General features: G+C 63.1%; 1 pseudogene; it reads left to right on the plus strand.

The window, feature by feature from the left end:
• Positions 1–2,219: 2,219 nt before the first annotated feature.
• Positions 2,220–6,806, plus strand: LOC128828915 (uncharacterized; annotated as a pseudogene).
• Positions 6,807–13,795: the final 6,989 nt, after the last annotated feature.

The raw sequence follows: 13,795 nt of genomic DNA on the forward strand, positions 1-13,795 counted from the left end.
GCCAGCATGATGCTCTGGAATGGACTTTCAGCCAGCCTCCCCTCCACAGGCATTGCCCCTTCCAGGAGCTGGCTCTGGAGCCAGGAGCACGCTCACTCCCGGGCCGCTGGACCACAGGGACGGATCCCGTGGAGATGCTGGAGGCTGAATGGGTGTGTGGACGAAGTCTAGAGAAGGCCAAATAAGTGGAGGATTCATTCTCTCTTAGGAGGGTGATGGCCGCCCGGCACTGGGCAGGGGGGCTACCCACCTCCGACTCCCAGGCCTTTTCCTCCTCTGACAACTCCAATGCCAGGACCTTTGCTCTCAGAAAGGATGTGAACTAGCCCTGCCAGCCACGCTGGAGGACCTGGGCACGGAGCGTGGAGACGCTGGGTCTCACAACAACCCCTCCTGTCGGGCCAAACCAACAGCCTGACTCTGCCCAGGAAGTAGAGGATTGCAAGGCGTCCCCATGGCACCCGATTGCCGTGGATACTAGCTGCTGCCTTGATTCCTCTCAGGGGATGTGGACACTGCAATCAATACCCCATGGCAGCCTGGGGCTTAGGGGCTATAACGTTGCAGTGTAGCTATCCAGGCTCTGGGACCCCGCAATGGGGGAGGCTCGCAGAGCCTGGGCCTGACCCCAACCATCTACACTGCAATTTGATAGCCCCACAGCCCGAGCCCAGGTCAGCTGCGGGTGGGTTGTTGCAGTGTGGACGTCCCCTGAAAGGTTAGCCGGAAAGGCCTCTATTCATCAGCGCATGCTGGTGTTGCAGCTGATCTCCAGCCTGGGAAGGCCAGGCACTGCTCACAGCCTTGGCTGCTGGCCAGCCCTCTGCCACTGAGGCCCAGGGGTTGCTTTGCTCCGCTCTGGAACTGATTAAAGCACCTACAAGCAAGGATGGCTCTCATTCAGCCTGGACTCCAGGAGCAAGGACGTTTGGGGGGCCCCTCAGGTGCCCGCCTGGGCTGGAGCAGGAGGGCACCTGATGCTGCTCGCCCAGGGCTGGTTCTTCGTGGGTGGGGACGTGGGCCTGCAGCCAGGGAGCCACCCAGGGCAAGGAACAGCCACGTCAGGCAGCGGGGTGGGGCTGTTTGCTTTGCTGACATCGCCGGGGCCGGCAGCTCCAGCTGGCAATTTGTGGGGCGTAGAGCAAACAGCCTCACGAGGGGGGGGGTGCATGGAAACCAGCGGGGCAGGCTCCCAGTGTGCACCTCGGGTGGGCAAAGCCACTTGGCACCAGCCAGAACAGCGTCAATGTGGAGACAAACCAATTAAAGGGACAGGGACTCGAGCTGGCCCTGTGAACCGGCTCCCAGGAGGGGGGCCTCTGAGGGACGCCTGGTGCGGAGCCTCCCATGTGCATGGGGCTCCGGACCATGGAGGGAGTCGCTGACAGTGTTTCCTCAGGATGGAAAGTCTGAACCTGCTCATCTGGCAGCACCAGCCCCGCCCCTGTAATTACGGGGCCCGTGGAGCCTCCCTGGGATGTGGCTGTGGGTGGAAACTCGGCGATGAGTTAAAGCAGGAGCCCAGTGGTGCGTGAGGGGAGGAGCCCCCTGCCATCCGTCCCCGCAACTCCCACCCCCCGGCCTGACCTGAGTGCATGGAGGAGCCCATCAATGCTGCCTTGGGCCAGGAGGGGTCAGCTGTGAGCATCCCGAGTACCTGCTGGGGCAGAGCACAAGCTGCTCCCCCCAGCCCCCGCGGACCCCCGGCTGCCTTGCTCCCTAACGCACACAGCTGGCAAGGGCTGCTGCCCACCCCCAGCCCTGAGCAAACAGGCCAGATAGTGAGCTCAGGGGTCAGGGCAGATTCACAGCCGAGTAGCTGAGCCGGGACCCCGGACCCTGGGGCTGGAGTGCACAGGGGTCTTTTCCCTCCCTCCCTGGCTCTCAGCTCACTGCCCACTTAACCCTCACACACAAGGGGCCAGAATCATCCCTTGTGAGCGTCTCCGCAGCGCTGAGCTGCTGAGCGACTGGCTGGGCAGGGGCGCTCGGGGCTGCTGCTGGTGCTGTGGGCTCTGGGAGAGGGCTCGGGCCAGCCCCCGAGCTCCGTCCTGCTCTGCTGATCGTGTATGTCATTCACGGCAGTGCAGTCCGAAACGTAACTCCTGTTTCCCAGGGCCACTGCGAGGGCCCAGGCTGGGCCGGTGTGGGGGAGGCAAAGAATTTTCCATGCTTTAACCCGGGGGGAGAGGGAGGGAGCAGCTGCCTCGGCACTCGACATGGGTGCAGCGATACAATCGCATCCACCCAGCCCCTTGACAGTGCACTTGCCAGGATCGGCTGCCAGGCCGGCTGTGCACGGGGAGGAGGCGAGCACAGCTGCAGCTCAGCTTCCAGATGGAAAACGGCGACTCGCCGGCATGTTACAGGACAGAAAACGCGGTGAGAGGGGCCTCGCGGGGCACCGCCCAGCCCAGCACATGGAGCCCCCAGCACCAGGCCTACGCCTGGGCGGCCACAGCTAGGCACTGAAATGGAACTGGCCTGGCTTCCAAAGGGGCTGTTCACCAGCAGCTTCCCTGGGCCTCAGTGGGAGCAGCAGGTGCAGAGCCTCTGAGAATCAGGTGCTTTTGGTTAGGGACCCGAATGGCCTCAGGGCAGAGGGGGAGGCGCCCAAGTAGGAAAATCTTGGTCAAGTTCCTAGGAGTGTCAGAGCTCCGCACTCCCAGCTCCAGCCAGGGCTCCCAGCGCAGGGCTCCCAGCTCCAGCCAGAGATCCCAGCTCCAGCCAGGGCTCCCAGCGCAGAGCTCCCAGCTCCAGCCAGAGCTCCCAGCGCAGAGCTCCCAGCTCCAGCCAGAGCTCCCAGCTCCAGCCAGAGCTCCCAGCGCAGGGCTCCCAGCTCCAGCCAGGGCTCCCAGCGCAGGGCTCCCAGCTCCAGTCAGGGCTCCCAGCACAGGGCTCCCAGCGCAGGGCTCCCAGCTCCAGCCAGGGCTCCCAGCGCAGGGCTCCCAGCTCCAGCCAGGGCTCCCAGCTCCAGCCAGAGCTCCCAGCGCAGGGCTCCCAGCTCCAGCCAGGGCTCCCAGCTCCAGCCAGAGCTCCCAGCGCAGAGCTCCCAGCTCCAGCCAGGGCTCCCAGCGCAGGGCTCCCAGCTCCAGCCAGGGCTCCCAGCGCAGGGCTCCCAGCTCCAGCCAGGGCTCCCAGCTCCAGCGCAGGGCTCCCAGCGCAGGGCTCCCAGCTCCAGCCAGGGCTCCCAGCACAGGGCTCCCAGCTCCAGCGCAGAGCTCCCAGCTCCAGCCAGGGCTCCCAGCACAGGGCTCCCAGCTGCAGCGCAGGGCTCCCGGCGCAGAGCGCCCAGCAGAGCTCTGAGCCCAGAGCAGCCTCTGACGCTGCCCCATCAATCATTTACCTGTGTGTGCGCTGGGTGATGTCAGCGTTGCCATGGCACCCAGTGAAGTCCTTTCTATTCTGCACTGACAGACTCTCCCCACACGCAAACCAGCTTGCGGGAGACAATTATTTTTACCACGTCCTACGACAGACCGGAGGTAAATTTGTCCCTCGCTCCCCTACGTGGCCCCGCCGTTAACCCTGACAGCCCTGCAGCAGACAAACCCGCTGCGGCGCGGGGCGCCCTGCCACTCTCCTGCCCTCCCTACGCCGGCAGACTCTTAGTTTGCCCTTAAGCTGAGTTTCAAAGGGCCCAGGTGGCTGTTGGCTTGGGGGTCGGCTGGGCGTGGATCGCAGGAGGCTGGGCGGACCCCGGAGCCTGCCTGCAGGTCCATTCGGCGGCTGGCACAGAACGGAGCTTGGGCACAAGCACTTGGACTACGATTCGACGTGACTATTTCACGTGAGGTGCACGCCCGAGGCAAGGCCGACTTCCAGCTCCCCAGGGGCGGGGGCTGTATGCATGGCACGTGCCCTGCTGCTGTGCCGTGCTCTGCTGGGAGTGGGCTTGGACAAGCAGAGGCCTGCGCCCTCCAGGGCTGCTGCTCCAGCACCGTTCCCCAGCCCTGGCCACATGGCGGTGTGCCGAGAGCAGGCGCAGTGGGGTGAGCGGGGAGGAGGCGGTGCGGGCAGAGGTTGTAGGCAGATAGCATGGGGAGCAGGCAGACGTGGGCGGAGAGCAGGGCAGTTTGAAGGGCTGCAGTCTCAGAGGGTGCCGGGGAGTGCTGTCAGCATGGGGCCGGGAGGGTACCTGATTTACCACAGCCTAACCCGCCTATTGCCTGGGTGAAGACTGACAAAAGCACCAGGTGCAGCCAGAAGCCCCTGCATGGCCCACTCTGCCTGCCAGCAACTCCCCAGGTGGGACCCTGCAGTCACCGTGGGGGGGCATGGGGCTGGGAGTGAGAGCTCCTGGGTTCTATTCTCAGCTCTGCCGACTGTGCCTCAGTTTCCCCAGCTGTGGCTCCCTCTCCTCAAGCAGTGGAATGTGCTAGGCCAGGGGTTGGCAACCTTTCAGAAGTGGTGCGCCGAGTCTTCATTTATTCACTCTGATTTAAGGTTTTGCGTGCCAGTCATACATGTTAACGTTTTTAGACGGTCTCTTTCTATAAGTCTATAATATAGAACTAAACTATTGTGGTATGTAAAGTAAACAAGGTTTTTAAACTGTTTAAGAAGCTTCATTTAAAATTCAATTAAAATGCAGAGCCCCCCGGAGCGGTGGGCAGGACCCGGGCAGTGTGAGTGCCACTGAAAATCAGCTTGCGTGCCACCAGTTGCCTACCCCTGTGCTAGGCTCAAGTCTGCCTTATTCTCCCACACTGCCCCAAGCCCTGAATGACTGATGGCCTCCGCGGGGAACCATTCCCTTCTCCCAGCTGCGTCCTGTCACCGAACCAGGGCTGCCCGGCTGGGAGCTCGGACTCAGGGAACCAGAGAAGTGGGTCACGGCTCTGCCAGCAGCAGGGACGCCGCAGTCCTGAGGAGGCCACGCTGAGGTACTGGGGGTTCTTGGCTGTGTGGCACCCCCTCCTCTCGACACCCAATTTCATCTGCAGCCCCCTCCACTCTCCCTGATTCTCCCTGCAGCGGCTGCGCACCAGCCTGGCCCCTGCTCCCCCAGGATGCTCTCATTGCCACCCCCAGCCCCCTGAGCTGGTGAGGGAAGGTTGGTGCCACAGGCCCTGCCTTGGGGCTCTAGGCCTGTCATCGATGCACGTGTGGGACAGCGGATGGCGCTGGGTGGTTGGGGGAAGTGCTGTCCTCTGCAGTTCTCTACCCCCCTTCCCCGCTGAGAAGGCCTGTGTTGACTGTCCCCCGCTCTGGTGCCTGGCAACCCCTCTGGAGAGGAGCTCTCAAGCGCCCAGGAAGGGACACAGCCGTGGACAGGATCCATGTCTCTGATTGCCTCCCCCCCCCCAGTAAACAGCCCCCCTAAGTGTGTGGTCTCCATGCCCTCACCAAGCCCCCCAGAGCTAAAGGGCCGGATGGAGAGGCCAGGGCAGGATATGAGCTCACCGGCCCGAGGCCTGCATATGCAGCTGGGGAGCTGGGGGAGAACGGGGCTGGCAACCTGGGGCGGTGGCAAGCACCAGTCTGGCCCCTGAACTGCATGTTTGGCTGCTAAAAAGCAGCGAGTGACGCAGCGTCGAGGGGCTGGGCCCGGGGCCAGCTGGGGCTCCCGCAGGGGTGTGACCTCACCACATTCACTGACCTCAGGGACAGCAGCTGAGCGGGCTGTGTGTCTCGCAAGCAGGGGGCCCTGGTGTAATACGGCCTGGGGTGCCAGGGGGGACTGGGAGACATGGGCTGGGGCAGAAGGACCCTCGTGTCCTCAGCCAGAGGGAGGGTCGCTGGGACGTGAGGAGAGGGTTCTGAGTGAAAGTCAGCTGGCTTTCCCTCCCACGCTCGGTGCCAGGCAGCTGGGCACCCGCTGAGTCCTGGCACCGCCACTCAGGGCTGGGCCTGGGGTCTGGGGCCTGCCTTGGCCCAGGTCCCACACTGGCCGACGGGGTCTTGTATTCATTTTAAAGGAAGCTGTGAGGTGCCCCCTCTGTCCGCGCCCTCCAGGTGCCCCTGCCAGGCAGGTGGGACAATGGGGAGAGCCAGGGATCCCCAAACCTGGGCGGGGGGTTGTGTCACGGAGTGTGGGGGAGTCAGGGCCCTGCACCCCTCTTCCTGTGATTCACCGGGACTCTCAGCCAGCCAGTAACACAGAAGGTTTATTAGATGACAGGAACACAGTCCCAAGCAGAATGTGTAGGTACAACCAGAGCCTCTCAATCAAGTCCTGGGGGGTTTAGGGACTTAGACCCCAGCTTGGGGTTCCCTGCGTTGCACCACCCAGCCCAAGACTGAAACTAACAACTCCTCCAGACGCTCTCTCCCCCCAGCTCCTCCTCTCCTTTGTTCAGTCTCCCAACCCCCCTCCTGGCTCAGGTTACAGCTCAGGGATCTTCCTTCAAGGGAAGTCCCCCATCCCCAGTGTAACTCCCCTGCAACCACCAGGCCTCCCAAGGACGATAAGAAGAAGAAGGAGGCGGGGAAGTCCGAGAAGAAAGACAAGGATCCAGTGAACAATTCTGGGGGTAAAGCCAAAAAAAGAAGTGGTCCCAGGGGAAAGTAAGAGACAAGCTGAACAACCTTGTTTTATTTGATAAAGCTATTTATGATCAACTGTGCAAAGGGCCCAACGACAAGCTCATCACGCCAGCTGTAGTCTCTGAAAGGTTGAAGGTTCGAGGATCTTTAGCAAGGGCTGCCCTCCAAGACCTGCTCAGCAAAGGTTTGATCAAACGTGTGTCCAAGCACCGAGCCCAAGTGATTTACACCAGAAATACAAAGGTGGAGATGCACCTGCTGGTGGGGAGGATGCTTACAAAAGTTTTCCAGGCGCCTCTGCAATATTTCTTATGTAAATGTATACAATCAAATTGTTGAATTAAAAAAAAAAAACATTCCCAGGTCAAATCCGCCCCGCTCCCTGCTCCGTCAGAGTTTGAGCTTGTAACGAGTCGGGAAGCCAGGTGGGTGCTGTGGGGCTCCGGCCCTGGAGAGGCTCCCCCGGGCCTGGGGCGGGGGTCGCTCTGCCAGTGCTGCATCAGGGCTGCTGACAGAGGCTCCCTGTGACTCCAGCATTAACGCTTGAATCGTGCGGTGCCGTCTGGTCAGGAGAGACGGGCGTGAACCACCCAGGGAGCGAGGGAGGCACTTGGTTTCAGCTGCCCTAGCCCCGGTTCTGTTTCCACTCGCTCAGTCAAACCTTCTCAGAAATGACCTCCCCTCGTCTTCAGTCCATTTGCATATTTTCCGTCCTGCCCGTGCTTTGCCGGGTATTAATGGTGCTTCACATCCAGCCTGTGGACGGTGGGTCCTGCCCTCGGTGGGCTGCTCCCAGAGCTGGGCTTTGTGGTGCCAGAGGGGGTCGTAAACACCTGGGCTGGAGCTGGTCTGCTGGGTTCTGGGGCTGGCTGCTCTGGGATAATGCAACCGCTGCAGGAGCACCAGGCTCAGGTTCGGAATGCGCTACGCTAGGTGCTGTACAGACGTGTTTGCTGCTGAGAGCCAGACAGTGCTTTGAGCCCCCCTGCCCCCCAGCCAGCTGGTGCCATCCCTGCTGTATGGCAGGGAGGCACAGGGAAGAGCAGCTTTCCCAGCGGCAGAACCAGGAGGCCCGGCCGTCTGCTCCAACGGCTAGACGTCGCTCCCAGCCGGAGCCAGGACTGGACTCCTGGATTCTGGTTCCCAGCTCCACGCTCTGGGCACAACCCACTGGGTCTCTTGGGGAGTTCTAGGCTTCTCTGCCGCTCTGCGCCTCGCCCGAACTACCGGGCCCAGCCTTGCCCCAGTGCTTAGGGCGCAAGCCTAGGGGGTGGGAAGCTTGGATGCAGGTTCCTGCTCGGCTCCCATCCTAGCCCGGCCCTGCCTCGCAGGGCGGGGGGTGAATGCGTCCCTGCTGGGGTGCTCGGGTGGGATGGGGGTGAATGCGTCCCTGCTGGGGTGCTCGGGTGGGATGGGGGTGAATGCGTCCCTGCTGGGGTGCTCGGGTGGGATGGGGGTGAATGCGTCCCTGCTGGGGTGCTCGGGTGGGATGGGGCTGTTGCAGTAAGAGAAGCTCCGTGCACAGGCTGGCACTTCCGGTCCCAGCCAGGCTCTGGGCTGGGCCAAGGGCCCTTCCGGTGGGGTGCAGGGGTGTGGGGGGGACACTGGGCTTGGTTCGAAAGCTGGCTGGGGCTGGTGGGGGGGGGTTCTCTGACCCACTGGGGCTGCTAAGTGAGGGGGAAACCACAGGCATGGCTGTGCTCTGATTGCTGCAAAAACTAATTGGAAATGACTAATCGCCATGGCAACGCAGCCTGTGCTGATTGCGTGGGGCTGAAGCGCCGACATCGAGGGAGCTGCAGACGCAGGCCTGGTGCTGGGGGCCGGGGCTGTGTGACAAGGGACCCAGCAACCTGCCTGTAGCCCCCACGGCGTGGCACCGAGGAGGTGTCCTCCCACCCCCGCGCTGGCTTCCTGGCCCCAGACGCCTGTGAGCGCCATCCTGCAGCCACAGCTGCTGTGTCATCGGCCAGACAATGGGAACACGGGCGGGCACTGCTTGGGACCAGCCGCTCTGCACTGGGAGCAGGGCTGGCTGCTCCCCTGGGGTAAAATAACACAGACAGGGCGGCTCAGGGCACCGTTAACCACGTGGCTCAGCCCAGCCGTCCTGTCCCAGGGCGTGTGGAACGGCTCATCCTCCCCTGGCCTACGGCAATTCCCCCAGAACTGCCTGCTCCACCATGGGTGTGGAGCGCCCTTGACTTGCCCCTGCTGGTGACCATATTTCCCAAAGGGAAAACGGGACACTGCACGGGGCAGCCTGAGTCCCGCCCGCTTCCCTGCCCCCAAGCCGCTCGCCCGAGCCCCGCTCCCTGCTGGGGTCACTGCTTGTCCTAGCCCTGTCTGCCCCCCTGCCCGGGGCTGGCATCGCCATTCGCCCCCCTGCATGTTCTTCTGCAACCCACTGGTTTGACAAAACCGGGCATTTGTCCTGTTTGCTCTTGCCAGCTGATCAAGTCGACAAGCAAACGGGTCAAATGCCTAAAACGGGACGGCAGGGACAGGGCTTCAAAAAGGGACTGTCCTGGCCAAAATGGGAAGTACGGTCACGCTACTGCTGGGGGATTGGCTGGCAGCGTGGAGCGCCCGTGGTGCCCTGAGCGGGGTGTGCATGGGCTGAGCCATCCGCAGCTGCTGGGACACGAGCAGCTGTGGCTGCAGCACAGAGCAACCCCCTACCCCACTTTCTTATTCTCTCCCCAGCCCTGCAACTGCTGGGCCAGGCTCTATTCCCTCCTCTCCTCCCCCAGGAGGAATGCGGGGCTCTCCGCCTTTACGCTCCCCACATTCTGGGGCTCGCTAGGGCCTGCTTGGGCTGCGTAAGGGCTGCAGTAACTCCTACTACGCTTCCCAGGGCCAGCAGACCAGCAGCTCTCGTATGGCCCGGGCGGTCTGGCTGAACGGCTGGGCCCAGTGGGGACTGCTTCTGGAGGGCGGTCCCTTCCAGGAGGGCCTCCCGCAGCAGGAGCAGAGTCTGGAGACAGAAATACCAGAGGGCTTCCTATTAACGACCCAGGGTCACTTGAACCTGCTGTCCCATGGGGAGCAGGCCCACCCAGTGCTGCTGGCCATGCTCCTGCCCACCCCAGGTCCTGACGTGCAGGGCCCCCCCAGGCAAGACAGGCAGCTTTGCTGTATTTCCAATCAGGAAACTGGCCCTAGAGACGGGGAGGGGCCGGGAACATGGCAGACTGGGGTGGAACTGCATCTGTTTGTGCTCTCAGCCTCCCTTTTACTGGACACGGGGAGATGGGTCACCCCCGCAGCCCAGGCCTGTCTGCCGCCACCAGAACCTCTGGGACCGTTCAGCAGCTAGGACTAGGAGCAGCTCCTGAGACCGAGGAGAGAGCACGTCCCGGGGCATGCAGGACAGCAGAGAACCTGGCCTGGGCCGGAGGGACTCTGGTGGGGAGTGGCGTTTTCCCGGCATGGGGAGTGGCGTTTCCCCGGCGGTTTGTTGCACTGGGCTGGAGGAGAAGCTGTTTTGCCCTGCTCCCCACGGGAGAGGCGTTTGCTCGGTCAGCGCAGCGGGTTGTTATTAACACCCAGGAGAGGCTGCTGGAGGCTGGGCCAGCCCTGCTGTTCCCACCCACCAAGGACAAGATGACTCAGGGCGCCCAAGCCCCATGGGTGTCCGTGGGAGCGTGTGGGGAGACAAATCAGTAAAGGGCAGTTATTAGCCTCACTGGCCACCCCAGCTGTGCCCCTGTTGTCGAGGGGGACCCCCCGCCCCAGTCACGCAGGGAGTTTATGCCTGCGTGAAGAATAGACCCCAGGAGTCCTGGTCCCTCTGTCAGTGCTCATGTCACTAGGCCATGGTGCCGCCTGACCCACTGACCCCAGCCCCCGTCTGCACCCGGTGCGGCTCCCCGGAATAATCCTGATGAGCTCGCTCCTGCCAAGCTGCCGGGGCACAAACACGCTCACGTAGGGGAAGGAGGAAACCCAACGCGGTTTCACAATCTCCCTGCACCACATCCTGCGCTACGGTGGCCACGTGGTTCGCCCTGCTGGGAACAGGCCTCTGCCAGGCTCCCCACCTGCCTTCTGGAACTGAACTGGGCACCCAAACCCCGCCTCGCCAAGGCCGTCCAAGGGCTGGGGCTGGTTGGCATAGCATGAGGTGGACTGCGGCTGTCCTGGTCTGCCCAGGCAGGCATCTCATGCTGAACAGCTGAGTGCAGGACACGGGCCGGTCGCTTCCGAGGGAGGGGCAGCCTCTGTATTCCAGGAGGGATTTCGCAGTCCCTTGGGGTGGAACGCAATGAAAGGCACCTGGGACATGAGGGAAACTGAGTCACAGCCCACAGAGCTCATCCACAGGGCCATTGGCAGCACCAACAGATCCAGGCCGGGTTAGGAGGACTGGGGGGAGGCACCTTTGCTCTCAGCCCACAGCAGGTCAATGGAGCGTCCCGGCAGAACTGCCAGCAGCGCTGCAAGGTGCCTCCCGCGCCAGTCACCAGGGGCTGGGTCATGATGCGCCGTGGCTGCCGCCCAATCGCTGTACTGGGACGGGCTGTTCCCAGTCTCGCCCGGGCATCGCCTGCTCCCCAGGCCCTTGTTCTGCATATCCCCCCTCTTCTCTCTGGTTTTGCTGCTTGATTTTCCCTTGGCCTCCCCCCGGCTCCTGCCCTGTCCTCTCTGCAGCCCGACCGTCTCCCTGCACCTGGCTCATGCAGCCTCCCCACCCCCGGCTCATCTGCTCTTGGCCCTCATCCCACTGGGCCGCTGTTTCTCCCACAGGCATCTTGGTACCTCCTGCCGCAGTGCCCTCCCCGCACTGATCCGGAGGGCCACAGCCCCCCCGAGCCGCCCTCCACGTCGCACACAACTCAGCCAGCGGGGAGCAGCCGGGCACAGGGGCAGGCAGGAGCGCTGAGACATACCGCGTGTCGTATCACCCTCACCCCGCCCTTAGACTGCGAGCGCTGGGGCAGGACGGTGTGCAGGGGCAGCGCCCCCCAACGCAGAGTGGGCACTACCAGGCTATAGGAAATAATGCCTCCGACCCACGCATCGCACACTGCTCCACGAACAGACCCCCAGCCCGATCCTGAGTCCCATCCCCCACTCCGGTGCGCTGCATGTTCCAAACCAGGCGTGGAAACAGCCCGGCAGCGCTTTCCACACGCCCTGCGGTTGCACAAGGATGGCAGCTCATTGAGAAAGAGCCTATGCTGCTGTCGTGGGGTTGCCAGGCTCCCGTAGGAGGGTGGCTGGTGCCCGACCGAGTAACCCCAGCCTGGACAGGTGCCCCTGTAGGGAGGGAGCGAGCGAGATTAGATTCCTCTTCCCCAGTGCTCCCTGCCCCTGTCCCGTCGTGCCTAGGCCCCAATGTATTTCTGCTCCCAGCGCTCCCCCGAGTCGGGCATGGCCTGGGCCAGGAGGTCGCCACACAAGCTAGGAAGCTGTGCGTGTCGTCGCAGTGCAGATGGAGGGGTGCAGCGGTGCCAGGGGCCCCCATGGGCCCACCCCGCCCTCTCCCGCAGGCTCTCTGGGGAAGGTGGCAGTGAGTTGGTATCACAATAGTGAATCTCAGGCGGGGTTGGTCTCCTGCACTAGGCCGGTTCCCTGTGCCCAAGCGCTCCGCTGCTCCCACCTGCGTCAGCAACGGCCACGTTTACAGCCCTTGTGCCGGCAAATCCCGTCAGCTATGCAGCGTTGGGGCCACTGTGCGTCCCAGCCCACCGGATGTTCCGGTCCTGCCGGGAATGTCATGGCCCCCACCCCTGCCAGCGGGACCAGGCCCACACGGTGCTGGCAAGGCAGAGTGGTGCGCTCTTTGAAATGGCACCCCCCATCTGATACCAGACAAAACCCCGGCCGGTTCTGGCTCAGTCCTGGAGGGGGCCACACATTAGAACGGCAGGACTGGCCGGGTTCCCCCCGGGCGAATGGCCTGCCTAGGCTGGGGTCTCAGCTGGGCAGCGCTAGAATGTGCCCTATAGAAAACCCTGCCGTAGAAAGACAGTCACTGGCAATGGCACTGGGCCCCCTAGCTCCGGACAGGGCTAGGGGGCCTGTGCTGCAGGGAGCGGGATGGGGGCGCTCTCCCCACACATTCAGTGCAGACCCCAGCTGCTAGGGCCTGTTCTGGAAGCCACGTGGTCTGAGCAGGGGGAGTCCTTCAGGATCCGTGGGGCTGTTCCCAAGAGGCAAGGGGCTAGCTCTGCTGTCCTGGCCAAACTCCAGCTCACGGCCATGCGACTCCCAGTGGTTTCAGCTGGTGCTGGGGGCAGGCGGGTGGACACCATGCAGGGGAGGGGGATAGATGGGAGGGGATTAGAGGGCACATGTGGAGCAGAGGTTAGCACAGGATGGTGAGAGTCAGGACTCCTGGCTTCTGTTCTGTCGCTGACCTCCTGGGGGACACTGGGCAAATGAGATCACCTCACTGCTGCGTGCCTCAGTTTCCCCATTTGCAAAGTAGTGATAATGAAGCCCATGGGGGGTGGTCACAGCTAATTAACACCAAGCGTTGGTATCACCGGCTACGTTTGTTTCCAAGCCGTGAACCAGACCCGACGTGCCCCCTCTGTGCCATGATCTCCATCGAGCTGTCGCCTTTGCCATGCTGCCACACTCCGCGCTCTGCGCACCAGGGCGCTCACACGCTCCATCCCAGCACCGTGGCTTCCCCTTTCACAGCCCATGCGGCCGCTATTTTTAGAAGCGGGAGGGATTTTTTGCAGATACTATTGACGAGATGAAAGGGCAGAGGATGCGAGTCATAGTGAATGTGCTGAGCGGGCCCTGCCGTGCTCCCAGCTCACAGGGCAGGCTGGGTTACAGTAAATGGTGCAGCCTCCTACAGGGGGAAAGGGCCCGTCTGGGCTCACCACCAAACCCACTGCTGCTGCTTGCACACACGTGTAGCTGGGAGCCCGCCCAGGCAGAGCCCTGACCTGCTCCCTCAGCTTAGCTCGGCCCTGCCACGGGTCCCAGAGATACAGGGCCCAGCACGCCTGCGCTCCTCAGCCCCGAGGTGCCAGCGTAAGTGGGGCTGCATCACGGACCTCCCTGGGCAAGTGGGGCCTGAGGGACCCATGCTCTGTGCAGAGACCGTTATCCCAGCTGGGGACAGACTGCCACGGGGGGACCCGGCGAGTGGGATTCCTGACGTTGTCAACGTCAGTTCTCCACAGGGCCCCTCAGGATGGGGGAGAGCGCCCCTGAGCCCCACCCCATGCCTCTGCCAAATAACAGGGGCAGGCAAAGGGCCCTCAGCTGTCCTGCAGCCCCTGCACCCAGTGCAGCGTGTAACGCGGGGGGGGAGGGGGGATGTGGTGGGGTCTGCAGG

This window comes from Malaclemys terrapin, chromosome 24 (assembly GCF_027887155.1).
Source record: "Malaclemys terrapin pileata isolate rMalTer1 chromosome 24, rMalTer1.hap1, whole genome shotgun sequence".
Taxonomy (NCBI): domain Eukaryota; kingdom Metazoa; phylum Chordata; order Testudines; family Emydidae; genus Malaclemys; species Malaclemys terrapin.